Below are 12,086 nucleotides of genomic sequence, written 5' to 3'. Positions count from 1 at the left end.
GTATTATACTCTCATTTTTGTGGTGTTGCTCCAATGATACCAGTTTTGCCTATGAAGAGCTTTTCCCCCTTGGCACCTGATTTCTTCTGACCCACCTTTATCATTTTCTGAGCATTTCCTGTCTTTCTGGCACATGAGATCCTCCAAGCTTATCTTTGGATTTTCCCTGCTCTAGTTCCTGGAATCCACTATTCCTTTTAGGGTTCTTTGACCAGGATTTTTCAGGGAAATAAGTTAGACTTGTTTTCAGGAAGCTGGTTAGACTGAAGGTAGGGAGGGGGCAGGGGGTACAGGAAATAGAATGCGCCATGGCTGGCCACGCACCAGGGTGAGGTGAGTGTACCCATTGGAGGGATATTTGCCTACTTTTTAGCTTTTCTTCCTGGAAGTTAAGATATTCACAGAGGGGCAGCTTCAAAGCTCAAACTGTAGATGTTGGGGCTTCACTCACCAAGGTTTCCAGGGGCGTGGTGAAGCCACCCACAGGTCTCTAATTCGGGTGACCTCCTCCTGGGCTTGTGACTCTCTAAAAGTGTCACCCTCAGTTATCTGTATCTTCTCTTTCCAAGCAAATTCTAAACTTTCCAAGCACAAGGTCATGTGGTTTACTAAATGCAGCCCAAATCAGCCCAGAACCATGCACATAAGTAGGTGATCAGGAAAGGCCTTTTGGCCAATGGATCCTAGAGTGGATTTGTAGGCAGAGGTGAGGAACGTCCCTGTCCTTTGGCACTGCTCTGCTTTGAGCATTGCAGAGAGCTGCCCATCATTTGATTTAAAGTTATTAGTAATAACATATTTATTTGAGAGAACTTCATGTACTCTAGACTTTGTGTTCAACACTATAGAATTAGCTCCTCACCACAAAACAAAGTTCTGCTATTATCCTTCTCTGCAGATGAGGAAACTGAGACCTGAGGTCACACTCTTAATAAGGTCTGGGGGTCTGCATTCCAATCCCAGGCTCTATGACTCTCCATCCAGGCTTTAAATCATGACACTACCCTGCAGCCTACAGAACTGGCCATTCATTTCATTGAACGTGGATTTATGGAGCCTCCATTAAGGATCAGGCGCTGGGGACACAAGGACAAAGACTGACAAACTTGATCAGCCACGAATTGCTTCTTTCCTCAAAGCATTTTATCTAGGACTTTCCAAGAGCTTCCCATAGCTTCTAGTGGTCTCTTGAAAGGGTCTGTGACCCAAGCAATCTCACGAAACATAGAGAAGTCTGGCTAACTGAGTTCAAAGTCCCTTCGTTCCACTTGAGAGCAGTAGGACTGGGAGCAACTCAGCCTTTCTGAGTCACTGCTTCCACATAGGAATGAGTGACACTGTCCTCAAAAGGTGCCGTGAAGACTCAAGGGACACTGTCCATAAAGCATTTAGAATCCTGCTTGGCCACAAAGTAGCTACGGCATAAGCATTCACATTTTTAAATCTACTTGATTGATACGTGATTGATGTGCAAGAAACTGCCTCCGTTGAAATGATACACTTGGATGGATTCTGATGTCTGTGCTCACGTGAGGAAGTAGGAGCACATCAATGGTCACTTTATCTGTAGTATAATGGCATTCACTTTGTGACAGTTCTGTGGGGATTCATGGCCTTCAGAACAGGGCCGGACGTGTAACACACACTCCATAGATGAGAGTTATCTTGACCGTTTTCATTAGCTATCAGAATCACTCATTGCAGAGAGTTATCTAGAGGCTTGGGACAAACAGAGAAGCTTCAATTTGAGGGAGAAAAAGAGCCAGACTCTTCCGGGGAAGTACAATTGTGGCCCAGCCAACACAACAGATGGTAGGCGGCACCTATGATCTGATCTGCTCCCTATTCGAGCCCCAGAAGTCTCGTAACTTCAGACGTGTACCCAGAGGGTGATCAGAAGAATTCCCAGCAGCGTTTCTGTTCCTTGGCCGGTCAAGGGTCTCAGAGAGGGAAAGGAGCACCCCCACCCTGGGACAGGATCAGAGAGGTCACCACCAAGAGAAAGATCCTCCCCACTTTCCTTCTGCGGCTTTGATGGAGCTGCCAGATCACTGCCTCCCATCTGCAATCCCAAGTTTCATGTTTTAAGAAAGTCTTGCCAAAAAAGCCACTAGAGTAGACTCCCAGGAAAACAAACCCTGGGAGAAGTAATTTTGTCAAGGCAGGAGCCCTTCGGTGGCTGGCTGCTCCTACAGATAAGATATCTGTTCACCTTTCATAAATGTCAGACTTGAAATAAAAAAGACAGGATAATGAGGTCTTATTTCCACGGAAGCAGGCATGCACCTACTAATTAACCCACAGACCACTAACAAACGTGCTGTTTACATGCTTTTGCTCCATTTTGCTGCAATTGTGAGATGCGTAAATAGCTTGGGCTCCAAAGATCTGATTTTCTTACCCTCCTCTGCTATTTTTAAAATATTTTAAATGGCCCCGATGATTCAACATCTGTTCATTCACTCTGCACACATTTGCATAATACCCACTGTGTGCAAGCCACCCAGCTGGGGTGGTGGGAGGTCTCAGGAGACTATTCTGTGTGGAGTAGAGGCCTTGGCACCCAGTGTTGGGGCTTGAACCTTGGCCCCATCACCTGACAAACACATTGGAAAATGCTACCAGCCTCCCTGATTCAATGCTCAGGTAAGATGGTGACGAAGCCACTACAGATCGTACGTTGCTGTTGGGGGTAAATGAGATGAGATGATTGTCCAGCAGGTGGAAAGTGGTCCTCACCCCAAAGAGGAAGCAAGTCATCAAGAAGGAGGAGGAAGGGAGGGAGAAGGAAGGGGGGGAAGGGAAGGGGAAGCAAGAGGAAGAGCAGATGGTGGAGGTGACAAGAGAGGAAGATAAATGAGGATGGAGACAGAGAAAAAGGAAAAGATGAGCAGTGTGTCCCAGCACAGGGGTGCACACCTATGATCCAAGCTACTTGGGAGGCCGAGGCAGGAGGATCATCACAAGTTCAAGGCCAGCATTGGCAGCTTAGGAAGACCTGTCTCAAAATAAAAATAAACAAACAAACAAGTGAAAGTCTGGGGACGAAACACTGTTAGAGGGCTTGCCTAGCATGAGTGAGACCCTGTGTTCTGTCCCCCGCACCTAAAGGAAAACAGAACAGAAGATGAGAGCTCTGTGTCCTTAACCTCCCGATCTGGTAAGAAAGACTGACATAGACATGAATAACTGGGCAATCACTGTGGGCTACAGTATTCTCCCCCAAATTCATATGTTGAGGTTCTAGCTCCAAGTACCTTAGAATGTCATGTCACTGTATTTGATTGCAAAGATTTTAAAGAAGTGAATTAGGTAAAGTCATTTGATGGAGCCCTGATCCAGTGTGCCTGGAGTCCTTTTAAGAAGAGATTGGAGCACAGATGTGTACAGGCAGAAGTCTGTGCTCAAGGACAGCCATCTCCAAGTCCAGGACAGAGGCCTCAGGGTGCAATTTTGCACCTAGACCCTCCAGAACTTGTAGGAAGTTATCTTCTGTTGTTTTAATCCACCCAGTCACTGGTACTTTTTATGAGAGACCTGTTAAATTAAGGCAGGTACTGATGGCAACCAAGAAAACCTCAGTATAACTTAATGAAGGCAACTAAATCTTACAATGGGATCCAGCAGCAGAGATGGGGGGTGGGGAGAATCTCACAGGATGAGTTTGGAGTCTTTCAACAGAAGCCCAGAGATCACATGTGCACAGTGTGTTTATGGCATGGTGGGGTCTCAGGGCTGACTTGGCAGGTAGGGTGCAGGGGAAGAGGAGGTGGAGAAGATACCTCTGCCTGGTCCAGAGAGGCCCTGAATACTTTGTTCTGAAGATGGCTGCAAGCTCTGAATGGGAAGCAGATTTCAGAGGTGAAAAATCCAAAGTGAGTAAAACAATTCCATATCCTGTTGCATGGGACATCATGTATCAGGAAAAGTATTCTCGAAAGGGAGTTCAGTATCTTCCCTCTGGAAGCAATGCTCCCTTACCTCCGGAATACATTTTCTTTCTTTCTAAAGTAGTATTTTACAAATCACTGAATTTAATTCTAACAACGATATAGTAAGCTCAATGGTGGGCCCTGAAAAAGATATGTGCGTGTCCTAACTCCCAGAACCTGTGTATGTGACCTTATTTGGAGTGAAAAGTTCTTCACAGGTATGTTTGCATTAAAGATCTCCAGATTCAGTCATCCTGGATTATCCTGAGGGACCCTAACTCCAATAACAAGTGTCCTTTCAAAAGATACAGAAGAAAGACACACAAGGAGAAGGGAAGATCATGTGGAGATCACAGGGGAAGCTGGAGTTTGTCAGCCACAAGCCAAAGGATGCCTGGAGCCCCAGAAGCTGAAAGAGCGAAGAATTGTCCCTGAAATCTTCAGAGGAAGCACAGCTTGCTAATACCTGGACTCTGGACTTCCAGTCTCCAGAACAGGGAAATGATACATTTTTGTTGTTTTAAGTCAACAAGTTTGTAATAATTTTTAAGGCAGTCCTGGCAGACTTGAAACTATACAATAGGTAGGGTGCAGCCACACAGGCCTGTAATCCCAGCAGCTCGGGAGGCTGAGGCAGGAGGATCACGAGTTCAAAGCCAGCCTCAACAATGTAATGAGACCCTAAGCAACTCAGTGAGACCCTGTCTCTAAATAAAATATAAAAAGGAGCTGGGGATGTAGCTCAGTGGTTAAGCGCCCCTGGGTTCGATCCCTGGTACCAAACAAACAAACTATACTATAAACCCCTGGAAGAGGATGCAGGAGGGATCCAAATTCCTATGTGGCCAAGGAGAAAAGTAGGTTCTGCTCTCACCTGAGTTGGTCACTGGCTGCGTGAGCCCAGTGACCTTCATAAAGCTTGAATTTTAGTGAGACCTTCTCGGTGGATTGGCATGTCCTAAATGCAGTCCATGAAATCATGTGAGACTAGTATGGAAGCCAGGGCACCATGCAGTGAACTGTTGGTGGAAGAAATGTCTTAGAGAAATGGGACTTAAATGGGGTGATAGAGGCTGGGCTTCCTCATCTGGGACAGTGGCCCATGGAGAAGGTGGACTAGTGCCAGCTTAGGCACAGGAGTTTCTGAAGGCACCAGGATCCGGCAGATGGCAGAAAAGGTGACCAGGAAACACCTTGAATTCCAGGCTAAGGTCTATAAATAAAAAGTTTGTACCTAGCCTGTAAGAAACCTGTTTACCAAAGCTTGTTCTCTAGATTAGTGGTTAACAGGGTTCATTCATACTCCATTCACTGAATTGTCAATCACCACTTGCAAAGACCACCAGCAAACCTGTTGACTGGGCAGAGCGCAGTTTATCAGCTACCTGCACTAACAGAGAAAGCCACATTGATAGCATCACGAAACAGGGACAATCAAGGAGGGCATTTTAAGGGCTTTAGGGCAAGATGTGAATGACTTCAAGGTGAGTCTTGCATGTTAGGAAGACAGCTGGTACAGGGCACAGTGTATAACAAAACAGTTTGGGATTGATGAACACAGCAAGGCAGAGACAGAGTGAGGGCTAACCGGCATCATCCAGAATGATCTAAACCAGAGATCCTAACTTCACCACATCTCTGAAGATGCCTTCATTCCAAACAAGGAGCCATATATACCGTTCACTTCGATGAACCAGCTGTGAGCTAGGAAAAGTGAGCCTTTCAGGCGATTCCCGGGAGCAGGTATCTCTAGGAATTAGCAGCAAAGTTGCCTTTACTTGATCCTGAGGTTGTCTAACTCAGGCTGAAGGAAGAAGGCTAAGTTCCCAAAACAGGTATGTGTTGAGTGAGGAGCCATCGTGTTACAGGCACTGTTCTAGGCGTGTGTGTGTGTGTGTGTGTGTGTGTGTCCCTGCCTTCATAAAGCTTGAATTTTAATGAGTGTAGGGAGGACACAAAGTAGAAGAGCATCTACACAAATCCAAAGATGCTCCAATCCCTCAAGTCATGGCAGAGTATCTGCCTATAATTTATGTATATCCTCCCATGTATTTAAATTGTCTCCATATTACCTACAACACCTAACACCATGTAAGTGTCATGTTAATGGTTGTTCTGCCAGATCATTTGGGGAGTGATGATGAGAAAAAAAAATGTCTGTGCACGTTCAGCTTAGGTGCGTTTCTATCTTAATATTTTCGTGCCTTGGTTGGTTAAATCCTTGGATGTGGAGATAGAGGCCTGATTATGCTCAGTGAGGAACAACTGAGCTTCACAGTGTGCTGAGTTCAAAGAGGAAAAGTAAAGCATCAAAAGCAGGATGGGAAGCTGGGTGCCCTGACTCTGGAGGCTGAGGCAGGAGGATTGCAAGTTCAAGGTCAGGCTGGGGGGCAACTTAAACAAGAGACCCTGTCTCAAAATAAAAAGGTCTGGGGATATAGCTCAGTGATAAAATGCTTCTGGGTTCAATCCCCAATACATAAAAATAAAAAAAATCAGATAAGGGTTGTAATATGAAAAGAAGAAAGAAAATTATGCTAAGCGTCATGGGACAAATTGCCTTGGGACCACGTAAGTTTGAGGAGCACTGATGAATCAAAGCTGAACAGACCTTATCACTCCAGAACATCTAGGAGTCAAGTTGGCGAGTGTTGATGAAAAGACTGCGGAAACAGAATCCTCTGCAACCTCTCTGGGCACATAGCCTTCTTCTCACAGAGCCTCTCTAGGATCCTTTTCCCCTTGGGGAATACTTTTAAGGAAGACAACTGTACACAAAGGATGTCCATCGGAGGTGGAAAGCAATTGGCTCAAAGCAACTGAACACCAGTCAGGGACTGTGCAGGCCATGGCTGGTGTGGGATACAGGTGCGGAGTGGTAGCAGCACCCATGGGGACAGACAGTGAGGGTGGAGAGTGGCACAGCCAGGAGCGTCTTCCCAGGGGTTCTGCCAGAACACCGGGCCCATCCCACCCAGGACATGGAGAAACCCATCTCAGTTTCCTCTGTTCTGTTCCTATCACAGAATTGTGCCTAATGTTTGTTGAATGAATGAATGAAGAAATGCATAGGAAAACACAGAATTGTGCCTAATGTTTGTTGAATGAATGAATGAAGAAATGCATAGGAAAAAGAAACTGTCATACAACCGAGCCCCTTTTTTTGGAATGTGATAGTGTGACCATTTTAAAGGTCTCTGGTTACAAAGTTTCGCTCCTTCTCCTTCCCTCTGCCTGGCCCCACCCACCCAGCGGGAATTCCAGCCTATTTTCCTACCACTATTTCCATGTTCCCTGGGGGTGTTTCCATGTGCCTGGGACCTGTGCCCCCCGTGCCACCTGGTGAGGAGGTTGCCAGCTCTGCTGAGCCTTTCCAGACTGAACCCCACAACCATTGCACCCCATCTCTGGGCCACAGTAGCTGGCCTGCTGGACTAAGTCACCTCAGACACTTTATAGATGCAGACACTGTCACAGGACTCTGATGGGCCCATTGCAGATACAGAGAGTGGCTTCAGGAGAGGACTCCCTAGCCTTTGCAAGATCTGAAGCCCACTGAGGTGACAAGTCTGCACAGAGGGATCCAGCTCAGCACAGTTTCCCTATCAGCTGTTCTCTCCCACCCTCAGGCTTAGGGCAAAGTGAGTAAGGAGAGGGGGAGGGGAGGGGAGAGGCCTGAGTCTTCCCCTGCTCCTTGGGGGCTCCTCCAAGCCAGTTTGCCATCCAGACTCACTGGGGACCACCCCAGTGCCTTTGGAGTGATTTAAACGACGTCCCTGAACTGCCATGAGGGTAAAAATTCTAGGTAATTTTTATCCCAGTAGCTTCTCGGACCTTATGTGATATTGAGGGTGCAAATAGAGGGAGAAAACTGTCCAATGCTCCTCTGCTACATCCAAGCCCCAAGTGTATGTATTGGGAAATTCAAGGCCTTACTCCATCCATCAAGCGCGTGGAAGCCTCCAAGGCCTGTCAAAGTGCCCGCTGACCGCCATTTCCCATACACCCTACATGTTTGCGCTCCTCAAAGCAGATAATTAAGCTGTTCCCTCTTGAACCTCTGGGACTGTGTTCTGGCTCCTGGGCACACCAGCTTGGTGACTGTCACTCAGTTCTGACATACCCCAGGTCCCCCTCCCTCTTCTGAGTCTCCCACCTACAGCCAGGCAGGGCTCACTTCCACGGGCCCTTGAATCACTCTCAGAAACATTTTGTTCTAAGATTTTTTTTTAATCTTTCCATAAAAACATGGAATTATTTTTTTTTAATTTGAAATTCATTTTCAGTCTTCTTTTATAGATCTGTCATTTACACAATGGCTGGAAAACTTTCTAAAATCAGATATAATTTATGAACCCCTTCTTTTTGCCATAATGTCATTTTCTGCATTACAATGAAAATGATTGGCGAGATCAGATGCACCTCTCCTCCAGGGGTGGGGTAGCGAGGGGGAGCTGGTGGGTGGGGGGCTGTTCTGGTTATTCTGAAACAAGTCCCTGTGTGCTAGGCACAGCCCCCATCAGGGGCTCTCAAAGACTGGGAGAGAAAAGAAAAAAAAAGGCGTTTTTCTCACCCCTGAAATGAGAAGAATGTGAAAATCAGCTTATGCCCCTTACAAAAGAATGAGACCTTAACAAATGGTTAGAGACCCCATTTGTACACAAAGTTTTTCAAATTCTACTTGATCTTCAAAGAAAATATTCTTGGAAGTTGTGGAGGGCAATGTGGACAGCTGTGGTTCTCAGCCTTGAATGAAGGCACTTTTCAAAAATATTGAGTCTGCTGTGGTCTAATATATAGTCTGGGCTGAGAATATTAGGAGATTGGCCCCTGGAAGATGGGGTTCTTTGGTAGATGCTATGATCTTGGGTTAATGATAAAAATGAATGCCAACTTACTTCTCAACATGGACAAAGGGCTTTTCCAAGCTGTCATTATAGAATGACTCTTCTTAACAACCTATAACATGGTAGCTTCTATTGTCTTCCTATTTCTCAGATAAAGAAACTGAGGCTCTGGGACCCTCACACAGCCAGGAAGTGGCTACGTGGGGATTTGACCCCAGGCAGTGTGAAGCCCAGACTCTACCTGCTGCCTCCTTGAAGGGTCAAAATAGTAATTTCTAAGTAGTTTAAATACAAATTGGCTTGCTTATCTATAAAATGAGGAAAGCTGAACAAGGTGAACTTTAATGTTCTGAGGCTCTATGTCCCTATTTTTAAAATATGCAAACAGGTTCCAGAGCAGTGAAGTATGTGGCTGCCATCAAGAAGCTAAGGAGTCAGCTGGAGCAGGTTCTGCAACCCGGGCTTCCCGAGTCCTGGTGCAGAATTTCCTCCTGAGTTCCCAGTACAAGTTGAAGGAGGGGTTTGCCAATGAAACGCCCCAGGGAAAATTAAATGACTTCACAACTCAAGCCGTAGATTTAAACTTACAGCTCAAACGTGAAGTCCACATGTCTCCCTTTATCTTTCAGGAGAGTGATGTTCAGTCTAACCAAATTTTTAACTGAGTACCAACTGTTCATTGAACCCTGATCTGTGTGCTGGGAAGGATAGGAGAGGAAGAAAAGGGACAATCCTGTCTTTGCATGCAGATGCACGTGTGTACACACACACACACATACACAGAGCAGAGAACTGTAGCTCTTCATAAGTCTCCTTGGCATGAACGATCCTCAGCCCAGATTTTGGCTTATTCCCTCCTACCTTCTTTTCAAAGGAAGGAGGGAGGTTGTTCAAGGCGATTGCAGAGTGCATTTATTAGAAGGTATAGTCGAATGTTAAAAAGGCACTGGACCTCGCCCAGTCTCTCCTTCCCTTCGGCTCCCTGTAGTGGATAGGGGGAGACCATCTTGCCCCTCTGTCTTCTCCACATGCATGTTTGAGTGCTTACTTTCTGGGTTCCCATACCAAGCCCTGATCCCCAAGTCAGACAGATGTGCTGGATTTCATTCCAAATCCAGGGTAACGATGGTCTGGAGAATTCCTCTGACCCTCAAGAGTCTGAAGACAATGCACTCTAACCTAAAATTTGCAGAAATTCTATGTTCTAAAGCGTCCCTTCCAGCCACCTGCTCTACCCCCTCCCTCATGTGAGTCATCAAAATGACTAATATTACACTGCGTTAAGTAGCATTATCCTTAATGTACCCTGTGATGATGGCCTTGGAGCAAACACTGAAATAGAAATAGTGCTCCGAGTTTTGCTGTGGAAGAAGTCTTGTAGCTCTCGTTAAGATCAACGGGTACTAAGAGGCCAGCAAGCTCAGACATTTGGCCTTCGATATTTTACAAGCCCAAGGGGGGAAAAGTAATTTCTTTTCCTGAGAAAGAGGAATTATAGGGAGGAAAAGGAGGACCAGGGGGAGGCGGAGAAGGAGCATGTTAACAAGGAAGACGAGGACGATAGAAAAAAGAAGGATGAAGAAAGAAGTGGCTCTTGACCATCCACCACCTCTTCAGAAACAACATCTTTCTGAGTTAAATGCAAATGAGTAAAGTGCCATGTGGATTAAATTTCCACCAAAAACACTCAAGGGCTTCAGATTTTAAAGGGAAAGCAGGCCCAAGGCCAAATGCACTGTGGCTTGGACCAAGCCCAGAGAGAGGTGCCCTGGCCTATGTGCACCACACACCTGGGATCCAGTGCGTGTGGTGTGCATTAGAAGCTGTGGGACCCTGGGGTGGCCCCAACACCTCGCTGTCATATAACCAGAAGGCACTCAGGCTCATGACATGGCCAAAGAACAGGAAAGGGGCAGATTTGGCTAGGAGGGCCTCTTGGCCCTCCATCATAGCTAACAATCTGAAACTAATTTCTTGGTCTCTTCCTTTGAGCTTACCAAAGACAGATTCTGAGCAAGGAAGGCTTCAAATCCAGGCTCAGCCATGTTCCTAACTGGGCCATTAGTCCTCCGGGATCTAGATCTTATACATGTTTAAGAGCCTGCTCGTGTATGGGGGCAGAGGGATGGATGGCTTTTGACATTTAATGCCATCTTTTATTGAGCACTACTGAATGTCAGGCACGATTGAAGAATTTAACCCTCATCATTTCTCTATCAGAAGGATTATCCAATGAGGATTCTTAGGCTCAAGAGTTCAGGGACTTGGCCAAGTTCCCACAGCTCATTTCTAACAGGAAAGAGGGTCAGAAGGGGCAGGAGGTGACCTGTCATACAGAGGTGGTGTGGAACCTCACACGATCATGCCATAGACTAAGTATCCTCAATGACCTTGTGAGAGTGCTCTTTCAAATATAACTTTGTAATATGTACAGCAGTCATCAGCAAACTCCAAATAGTCCTTTTACAGAAAGCAATCACCAGGTCACATCACCTTGTCGCCTCTCAGGAGGGTTTTCAGATAATCTCTTATCTGGTTGCTGTCTGTCAGCAATGCAATACCATTTTAATGCTAACTTAAGTCACACTTAGATGTGTAAATATGTTGAAGAAAAAAACAGAATAATGCATTTTAAGATAAATATCATTTCTCTGGCTCCCCTCTCCAAAGGAGTATAGATAATCAAAACATATCTGTGCCATAAGAAGAATTGCTCTTTCCTTTTTTCTAGATTCTTCTATGTTACTTCTACTCCTTGTATTTATCCATAGCAGTGACTCTGGTTACCTTCTTGCAGTGAATATCTTAACTGTCTCTTTCACCTGACTCTGACATATCCAAAGCTCCTTGTGACCCTAGTTTGGCTTAGGTGCCTTTAAGTCCCTTGCATGGGGATAATATGTGTGCCATGCACATCATTGCTTCATCTCTCCATAGCCGTGAAAGGCATTGCTAATCAAATCACTGCACTGAGTCTCTTGGTTTTTTTTTTCTTTTAAAGAGAGAGTGAGAGAGGGGAGAGAGAGAGAGAGAGAGAGAGAGAGAGAGAGAGAGAGAGAGAGAATTTTTAATATTTATTTTTTAGTTTTTGGCGGACACTACATCTTTGTTTGTATGTGGTGCTGAAGATCGAACCCGGGCCGCACGCATGCCAGGCAAGTGCGCTACCGCTTGAGCCACATCCCCAGCCCCCTAAGTCTCCTGTTGATGCTAGAATTCTTCAAGATGGCCCCATGGGACGTGATAATCACTGACCACAAATGGCAGGGGAAAAAAAAGTCTTTTCCACATTTTCCTCCTGATGCCT

This window comes from Marmota flaviventris, chromosome 18 (genome assembly GCF_047511675.1).
Source record: "Marmota flaviventris isolate mMarFla1 chromosome 18, mMarFla1.hap1, whole genome shotgun sequence".
In the NCBI taxonomy this organism is placed as follows: domain Eukaryota; kingdom Metazoa; phylum Chordata; class Mammalia; order Rodentia; family Sciuridae; genus Marmota; species Marmota flaviventris.
Note: the sequence above shows the minus strand (reverse complement) of the source record.